At 34.2% G+C, this 10,397-nt stretch overlaps 1 long non-coding RNA gene across 4 annotated transcripts; it reads right to left on the reverse strand.

Annotated features, from left to right (window-relative positions):
- Positions 1-6,585: 6,585 nt before the first annotated feature.
- Positions 6,586-10,081, reverse strand: LOC110719146. Of its 4 annotated transcripts, none has more exons than XR_002511045.1 (5): positions 9,868-10,081; positions 9,635-9,715; positions 7,929-8,071; positions 7,001-7,213; positions 6,586-6,908 (listed from the first exon to the last, which is right to left on the reverse strand). It is a non-coding gene; the product is annotated as an uncharacterized LOC110719146 (long non-coding RNA). The 4 variants fall into 4 exon arrangements; XR_002511044.1 differs by having other exon boundaries at positions 9,635-9,675; positions 9,868-10,079; XR_002511046.1 differs by lacking the exon at positions 9,635-9,715 and having other exon boundaries at positions 7,001-7,198; positions 9,868-10,074.
- Between the last annotated feature and the right edge of the window lie 316 nt (positions 10,082-10,397).

The raw sequence follows: 10,397 nt of genomic DNA on the forward strand, positions 1-10,397 counted from the left end.
TAATAGTTACTTGTTTCAAACACTTAGCGCATCAAGGATCGTTTCGACATCCTTAACATTTATGAAAGATTCTCTATTCCTTGAGAACCTCGCAGAATGAGTCTCGGATTTATTTCCTTGACTACTTTGATCATCGTCTATTCTAGACTCGACCAAATTGGGGGCTAACTGTAGACACCTACTTTTGGCCTCTTGTCCCGAAAGAAAGTGCGATGATGTTACAAAAATCCGTTCTTCATGTTAGATCAAAGTTGAAGTGTTTATGGACTATGAACATCATTATGAAGCAAGTTAAAACCCATATTTGAGACCATGTTATCTTAGATCCTTGTCCGATTACTAATTAGGCCTAAAACGTGTTCATACATGTTTAAACTTGATTAATAACGGTCCCAAATGCGTTAAATGCAATGATCGGATCCAATGGAACCTACATTGTTGAAAATCGAGCCAAATAGATAAACCAACAATAAAATTCCCGTGCAAGGCCTATACAGATGGATATCCCTTTAAAAGAGCTTTCCAACGGTATATTTAAACCTAATTCAAACGGAATTGAAAAGTAGACATTCAGAGCTTTCCAATGATATCTCACACGCCTTAATCCGACTCCGCAATCAAAAGTTATGGAAGTTTTACAAACGCGCTTTCGTATAAGGCAAACCGCAAACCAGCGCAACTCAATCAGTTGCGCGCCCGACTAATTGAGATGCGTGCGGCACCCAGCGCGACTCAGAGAGTTGCGCGCGCCACTTGACGGTGTGACTCTAAAAACCTAAACATAGATCCCTACGCCTATAAATAGGGGTCTTCGTTCAGCATTACGAGGACTAAAAAATTCAGAATTAAAACCGTAGTATTCTCAAAACCCTAATCTCTCAACTCCTCTTACTATCATACTACTTTTTCTTCACTCTTCCCAAATACTTTCCAACCCTAATTGAATCCATTGAAGCCCTTGGAGGTACGAAGAAGAAAGAAAGTCCATAAACACATTAAACAGAGATTTAACATAAAAGAAGAATGGTTAGTTTCCTAAGCACTTAGATAAATCACATACTTTTCTTTTATTGTTTAAATAACTTTAATTGAATAAATAGTGTTGTTTGATCACTTTAAACAAAATTTTAATTAATTTATTCACATAGTATTCTTTTGTTAATCAAGAATAGAATTTGATAATTAATTGTTGTTTTATCACTTAAGACAAGGCGAATATTGTTTATTTTGTTCTTTTTACGAATATTGATTAAACAAAGAAAAACGACTTATACAATGTAATTCCTATGTGATTAATGCTTGTAAATAAAATCAACTAACTTAGTTTTTAGGTATCACGTTGCATATATATTGTTTGGTAATGAAATTGTGAAAAAGGAAGAGCTAGTAGAGGCCGTACTAGGGCTAAGATAGCGATTCCCCTCTAAAGGGAATATTATCTTAGTACCCTCGCTCCCGAACTCATTTCTGGTTTATGTAGACCAATTTGGGCATGGGTAAACTTACGATTCGTGCAAGTTATCCCTTGAACTCTATTTGGGAGAAAGGCATGAACGAGGTTTATGAGTTTTCCTAAAACTCATTGGCGACTCCTACTTGTTTCTTACAAAAAAGCATGATTTTCAAGGTCTTCCAAACATTTTGGAATTCAAATCCTAATACACTCTAACAAGTGTAAAGTTCTAGGCTTCTAAAAGGCCAATGGGCAACTAAGGAAGGACCCCATTACGATGGGATCACCCTCCTTACAACTTATAATATGGATTACTTGAGATTAAAAGGTTACTTAAAATTAAGGGTTAATTGAAATTAGGGGTTACCTGAATTTAGGGGTTACATGTTATTACTCTTGAGTGTCAGACTCCGTTACTTTTGCTGAGTTGGTAGCAGGTCCCACGGTATGGCCTGCTACACAAAAAGGCTCTATTAAATTATGAAAAAAAAATTATTCTCTTTTTATATTTATAGTGTCCGAATTAGGATCGGATATTCATAAGAGAATTAACTTTTTTCCAATTTGAGAGATTTTTTAGAGAGAGAAATTGATATTATTTAGTGAAAGGAATTGAGAGAGTATGGCTGCTCATGAGATATTATTAAGTGAAAATTAGAAAAAATAATCCCAACTTTCATCAATTTTGGTAGAATAATCTCAACTTTCGATTATTCTAGAATAATCCGAACTTTAGGGGCCTTTTTTTTCTTCAATCCCAAACCGGTCAACCAAAGTCAATGACCTATTATATCAGGTAACATGACACGTGCCAAGTGTTGATTGGTAAAAAAAAAAATAAAAAAACAGCAAAATCCCCTTCCACGACCATCCGTTCGCCGCCTTCGCCGACCCTTCCCCCACCATCCATACACTGCCTTTGATGGGCCGCTGCAACTCTCCCTCTCTCACCGGACCACCGGTTTCCCCCTTCCCCAAAACCCCCTCCCATTCCCCCACTAAACCACCAATGAAACCCCTCTTCACTTTCAAAAATCCTAGATCGCTCCTTCTACGACCCCGAAACCCTTGCAACTAGGGTTTTCAATGGTGGGGGAGGCGTTTTTGGTGGTTTTTTGAGAGCGGGGGAGGTGGTTTTAAGGGGGTTTCGAGTGGAGGAAATGGTTTCAAGGGTTTTCGAGAGGGTTTCGAGTGTCGCCAGAAAACGAGAAAATAAGGGAGGGGGAATTAGCAACAAAGGGGGAGGGGGAATCATTAGCCAAAGGGGGAGGGGGAATCAACAACGAGGTGGAATTAGTGGCGAAAGGGTGGTTGTTGGGATTGTTCTGGTGGTCAGAATTGGGAGGGGTTTTGGCTGTGTTAATTTTTTTTTGTGAGTTTTTTTGTGTTTGTTTTTTATTATTTTTTAACCACTCAATTTGTGTCACGTGTCATTTTAACAAAAAAGAAAAACAAAAAAACCCATTTAACCGGTAACCGGTATTTGGGGCTGAAGAAAAAGAAGACCCCCCAAAGTTCGGATTATTCCAAAATAAACAAAAGTTGGGATTATTCTTTCAAAATTGATGAAAGTTGAGATTATTTTTTCTAATTTTTCCTATTATTGAAAAAAACATTTATAACAAGTTGTGCATCTCACAACCTATTATAAGTATAGGATTTCTAGTGTTTTTTAGAGACAAGGGCTCTCCCTTCTCTCTAAAACCACCTCCTTTGTTTTTTTTCTTTGTTTGTTTTCACTTTTTGATTCTCCTCTCCTCTGATCTCCCTGTTGTGTTATCTCCTCTTCTCCTATGATATCTCTTTCTTGGCTTCTTTTTCTTGATTTAAAGCATGTATATATACCTTGCTTTATGTCGTCGCTTCTACCGCATGCTGATGTCAACTCCTCCTTATAAACAACCCCTTCATCTTAATCTCTCATTAGTTTTAAAGGGCTTGTTATACCAAAATGTTGAAAATTTAACAAGATTTTTCAGATCTTGTTTTTTATATCATGCATGTCAGCTTTGACCTTTGATATTATGAGTTTTTCCTTTGATTTCATTTTCTATGCTTTAACCCACTTCAATTTGTGGTTGGTTGGAAATCAAGGGTTCAAGTTGGTAGAATTCGAAAAGTCATGGTTCCACCGACTCCGCCGCCTCCACCGCCACCGACTTAGCTTCCTATGGAATTTTTTGTATAGCTTCCTTGGGAAGCTTTAGTTTGCTTTTTTCTTTAGTTGTCCTTTATTATTATTTTTTTTATCCTATTCTATTAGTCTGATCCCGTGATAGGTGGACTTTTAGATTTTAATGATCCTTTCATGTGATAGGGAGATTATATAATAATCCGTGTATTTTACCTTTCCAAAAAAAAAATTAAGTAAAGGATTTCCTCAAAACACTAAACCAAAGCTTATCTACTCTTATATTATTTAAGCAACAACTACTTTATATAGGATTAGCCCCAAACAAAACTTGGGTCAGTGCCACTGCTCAACCTGTACCTCCTACGGGCCTAGCCTGGCCATTGTGGATCATAATTTCAAAGATAAGGGCATGGAGAAAGGATACCTTAGCTATGAAGACTAGATGAAGCTCGTGCGATGCACGATTTGTTTGTATTTTATAAAACAAATATTATTTGTATTTATGTGATAGAATTTGTTAGTTTATTAGGTAGTATATCATTTAATATATTTATTATAAAATAAATTATGAATATTATCTCATTTATTCAATATTTAGATAAAATTTCTAACCTCAAAAGATAATATTTTATATCTAATTAATTTAAATTTTAAAATCTCATTTGTTAATTTTGCTTACGTGACAATTGAGTTATTTAAATCTATAAGAAATTATATATCTCTTATTTAATTGGCTATAACTAATGTTTATAATCCTACGTGGTGCACTGAAAAAATTTAATCCTACGTTGCTCTCTACTCGGGAAAAACTCCCCTTTATATATATATACAAGTTTTTGCCCGAATGATGCCCTTTGATAAAATTTTAGTGTAAACCATTTTACTTGAATGCTAAATATGGTCAAATAAACCCTTTTTGATGAGTAATGTAGGATATTTAGACATACAATGTCATATCACTGATTAACTTTAAATTATTGTTATTGAATTTAAATTATCTTTTTTAATAATTTTTTATTATTTTAAAAAATATATACTATAAAGAAAAATTACTATTAATAATTCAATCTTTGGGTAGTTGTTTTTAAACAAGATAACCTTTCGATTATTCCTGAATAATATAACCTTTGGGGTGTCAATTTTAAGCAAGACGCAACCTGTTGATAACATGTTATTTTAGGTTACTGTGACACGTGTCGCTAGCTAATTTGCTGAATTTTTTTTTTAACCTTCTCTCTTTGTCCCTACCCATTCCGGCAGCTAACTCCACCACCCCTTAAACAATCCCCACCACTAACACCACTACAACACTCTGGAAGCCCATCCCTATCTCCCCCGGCAGAATTGCCCCTTCCTTTTTCCGACCACCACCAATATCGCCTCAACAGTAGAACCGACCTTTCTCTCCTTGCCTCACCAGCAGGCAGCAACCCAAAATAGTATTAGCTTTAGCTTCATTTTTCCCAATCATTAATTTGGATGAATCATCATTGCTTGAAAGATTTATCATTTACTAGAACACATTACTTTTAAATTATAGACCTTTTGAATTTTAGGTTGTTTGATTATCTGCTCTAATTCTAACTAAGAATGATATGTCCAAATTTTAATCAGCTAGCTTGTTGTGAGGCAATCGCTCGATTCAGCTATGCAGTATACCAATTAATCAGGGATACCCATCCTTTTTAGATTGGGGTAGTGTTACTTTTGTTAATTATCCCTAAGACCCCAATGCCACCTCTCCACAAGCTTCGATCCTACCCGTTTTTGTGGTGGTGTTCTCTCGCGTCGTCGGGGTAAGGTGGGCTTGTGGTGCGGTGTTCCCCTATGAGGCTTGGATGAGTGGTGTGTGGTGGGGGAGGGGATGTTCCCCGGGGAAGAGTTGGGGCAAGGGAGCTGGGTTTGCTTTTTTTTTTTTTTTTTTTTTTTTTTTTTATAAAAAAATCTGATAAGAAAATCAAACTTTAATATTTTTATCAATTACATGATGACACGTGTCGTGGGAAACTAGTTTAGTAGGTTATAATTTTTTGTCTTGTTTAATATAGACACCTCTTAAAGGTTGTAATATTCATGAATAATCAAAATGTTGTCTTTTTAAAAAAAAAAATGCCAAAGGTTGTATTATTAATGATAAGTTTTCCTATTATAAATGGGTTTTCATATATAGAACTTTTTAAAGTGAATTTTATGATGGAAATAGAATCGAGTTATAGAATATTTATTAAAAGTTGTGATTAATTTTGTATGTATGAAATATTAAAAGTATATTGATAATAAAACTCTATACAATATTTTTATCTAAAAAAATTATCCAAAATTCATTTACTTAGTATCATATGTGTCACAATATTAGGGAATATTTCAACCACAACTTTGAGCCACACTGTGATCATGCATTTAAGCATGGTGGCGTTCAAAGGGAACGAAGGTTAAGCAAAAGAGTCGCTAAATTGTAAATTGTCCACGAGGTGAGGGTTACACCCCATTCACGATCACAAAGATCGCCAACTCCGATCCCACTACTAGAAATTCCGTGGTTTTTGGACGCTTTTAAGACTTATTTTCGACACAAAAAAAGCATTGAAATTTTTTTTCTCGACGCTTCTAAAATGCGACGAAAAAGTGAGTCGAGAAATTTACTGGACGCTAAAACGCATCACCATTCTCGACGCTTTTTATTGTCCAAATATTTATATAAAGCGTCAAAACTTGTATCAGTCCGTGCACTTTCTCAGGTTTGGCGACTTTTTTTCTTGTCTATAATCACAAAATTGCGACACTTTTTGGTGTCCTTAATTTATATATTAGTTGTCCTCTATTTTTTGGCGCTTTTTCTGTCCATATTTTTAAATTAGGCGACGCTTTTTCTAGTCCATATTATTTATAAATGTATCCAATGTGGAGAATATTTTTCAGCAGAATTAAAATTTAATTCAATCATTGGAACTTAATATAGCTAGCAAATATTAGAGTTGCAAAAAATTTGAAAGAAAAATTTATTCAAATTCAATTTTATTCATAATCAAAGAACAGTACAACTAGGTATATGCACAATACAGTGCCAAAAACCATTATATTCAGACATGTTTTTATCTAAGCTAAAATGATAAAAGAAAAGTACAAATACAATTTATGTATCACTAAAATTGGTGTGACAAGCTTCCAGGATTAGTCAGCCATGATCAGATCATTAACCTTGGCATCATTAACCTTGGCATCATTCATCAGGGGTTGCGAATAGAAGTTGTTATCTAAACCTTTTACTGGACTAGCTAACTCAAAAGAAACACAACTATAATTATCGACGACAATGTACTCCTGCATGTAAGAGTACAGAAAAATTGTTAAATCAGCATAAGGCAAATATCAAACTAGCAGAAAATTACAGCAGAATATTTGCAGATAATTACATCAGGTATAGATTTCCACTCTCTTTCTCATCGTACATAAGAAATGATGCAGGCATGCAACCTTTCTAGCAATATTACTGCTTTTCTCGATTTCTTGTATTTCCATGCCTTTAATTTGATTCATGCTAATGGAGTCATTTGACTTTCCTAGTGTATTTTTGTCAAGAAAATATGACAAACAATCTTCTTACCTTCCATCTGCAAGAGGGAGAACTGGAGAAGACATTAAGATTGAATACTGCTGCTGAAAAAATTCGTAACATCGTGCAAGATACAAATATACTGAAAACTCACAATTATAACAAACAAGCTTTTACTAAATACATATTTTGATCACAGGTCCTTCTGAAATCTTATTAAATATGAAAAGTCACAAACAAGTCGCAACTATATTATAACAAACATGCCTTTGCATCCAATTACTTCTTTAACAGACTCAAAATACTTTTCGAGCAATCCAAGTTCCTTCCTTGCTTACCGCTGACTGGTTTGATTTATTAAACTCGAGTCCTATAGTAAGTTATTAGAACACATATAGTGTTTCTTTTATTGATTTAAGTCAAAGTATATAACAAGATGGGACTAATAAAGGTCCTACAAGCAAGTGAGGTTGGGCCATAGGTGAGCTTAGCTTTGTCGAAGTAGAATCCTAGAGATGTATAGGTAAGTTATAAATTCTTAAAAAGGGTTCAAGTCTAGTAACACAAGATAGGACACAATCACAACCACGAACACACACAAGATAGGACACAAACACAACCATGAATATAGCCGGGGCAACAACACAATTAACAAAGAAAGGCAGTAGCAAGTTTGCAACAGCACCTCAATGTATGAAGCAGCAACATAAAACAACAACAGCAACAACATCAAACAAGAAAAAAAAACAGTTTAACAATTAATAACAATAGCCACAACACATACGTACCTGCAACACCCAACCTGTTGCCAAGCCACCAGCCATGAGGCTGCCAACGTGGCTGCTATGTCAGCAAGACAAGCTTTTGCCTGAAGGATTTCACTAATACCATCAACTTTAACCTTTTATTCTTGAAACACTAGCATAAAGCACTGACAAAAAAATAGGGTATGTCATTCACAATAATTCTTGTGCACAGTTTAGAAATTCTGGAGAAGCTTTTGCTTGAAAAATTGCACTAATACCATCCTGGTACTATGCTCGCTGCCAGGAACAATATTGACTAGTACCGGAGTTTGATTCAAAAGTAAATGGGGTAAGGGTGGTAGAAAGGGGGTCATAACCAACATCATGCATAAAGGGATTTCATAAATGAGAAGAGGACTATAGAAAAGGCAACATAGAGAAGCAACCTCATGGATTCAAATTGCAAGTTTACTAATTTATATATATTTCTGAAATGGGATAAACTGGTCATATAGAAATCCATAGTAAGAGAAACCAACTCATAACAAGGATTCATGACCAAGAAACTAATAAATAACAAGTCTCTATATAAAAGCAACAACTTTGAACAACTCTAAATCAGCGGTTGTGATTTGTAAACTTTTCACACTACATGGGAAATTAAATAAAACAATTTTAGGCTAATCAAAACCAACAATTTGAATCGGTCTATATGTGTTTCCATGTAAAGAAGCAACTGGGTCATATAAATATTAGCTATGACGAGTCTACATAACCGTCACTCTCTTATGGTAAAACATATAAAATGGAGTTAAATATACCAAGAAAATCAGGAAGTAAATATGATGACTAATGGACACAAGCACAAAACTACTCTTTTCATTAGGCTGGTCACTGACAGAGGTACTTCACTTTTGGACCATATCATGTAAGGGTTTAATTGGAAGGAAAGTTGAAGCTTAATGAACTGAAATCATAATTTTATTTTTTGAAGAAGTACTGAAATGAGTAAAATCATAATTAATCCATGAAGATCTGAAGGCATACATTATATTTTTAAGGACAAAAAAACAACCCAAAGTGCATTATTTTTATTTTGTTATTTGAATGCATGAGATTGAGAAATAAAGTATTTTAAGATTCTCTAAATGACAAGACACTAGTATAACTATGGATGAATTATGGTTGCCTTCTCTCTGTGACAAGACACTAATTCAATAAATTCTCAATTCAATATATACCAAGCACAATGCTAATAATGAAGGAGATAAATTGCACAATAATTTGTTTACAAAGAGCAACTTATCATTGTGATCTTGAATGACTAAGCTTAAATATACTATAGAATCTAACAAAGCCATTAATTTTATATATACTAGTATGTATTTATAATACCATCAAAACCAAGATAAAATGTCAAAAGTTGCTTATCTTCTAACTATACTAGAAGGATTACATACGCATAAACCCCAGACCCAGATTTTATCACATGCACTAAATAATCTAGAATTAAGAACATTTTAACTTGTTAATGATAGTATGATACGATATTGGTAATAGCTTTTTAGTAGCTAATCTTCATCTTCAAGTTGCACAAAACTAACCTGCCCCCCAAGTAATCTATGTCTAAATTTTAAAAACTCAATTAACAATAAAATTCTAAATCACCAAATCAAACTTACTTAAACCAAAATTACATCCTCAAATATTTACATAAAAATATAAACAAGTAAGATGCGAGAAATTACCTAAAAGTAAAGGGGCGGATAAGCTTTAGCGAAATCTGGGTCTGTGTAAAAATTCAATTGTAGAATTTTTTTTTTAAACATCTGGTATTCAAGTGACCTCAAAATCACATATCTCTTTATCTATTCTTCCTCTATGATAAATTTAAAAAAATTATACTAGAAAAAAAAAAAACGAAAAAAGCATAAAAATTAAAACTCTAAAAATCTAAATTTAAAGGAAAAGGAGAGAATACCTGAAAACAATTAGAATACTAGGTATGATGAAATTGAAGAGCATCCTTCAATAAAAGTTGTTGGCAGGATTGTGATTTTGGAAAGCAATGAATTGGTGAGAGAGAAGTTTAGTAAAAGCTAGGGTTTAGTTATTGGAGACTCGAGAGTAAAAGAGGAACAAGTTTTGTGTTTTCCCCTAATTTGGTTTAAGTTTGTAGGCTACATGTGCTTATCACGTGGTTTGTACTTCTATTCTGGATGCTTTTCTAAGCCAATAATATTCGAGGACGCTAAAAAACCGTCGCGAAAACACGGGAATCAAAATTTTCACCAACGCCCTACTCACAGCGTCGAAAGCATAGCGTCAAGAATGAATGCATTTTGTAGTAGTGTCCATATTGGTCCTAAACCATGACTGGATATTTGGGGATGATGGATTGATAGTACGAATCCAACCTAAAGAGATTGAACGCCCTAAATAGGCCTCTACTTTGTTCTTCTCATATTCATGTGCGCTTTTTGATAAACATACAATCAATAAATTAATCCT

Source organism: Chenopodium quinoa, unplaced genomic scaffold (genome assembly GCF_001683475.1).
Source record: "Chenopodium quinoa cultivar QQ74 unplaced genomic scaffold, ASM168347v1, whole genome shotgun sequence".
Classification (NCBI taxonomy): domain Eukaryota; kingdom Viridiplantae; phylum Streptophyta; class Magnoliopsida; order Caryophyllales; family Amaranthaceae; genus Chenopodium; species Chenopodium quinoa.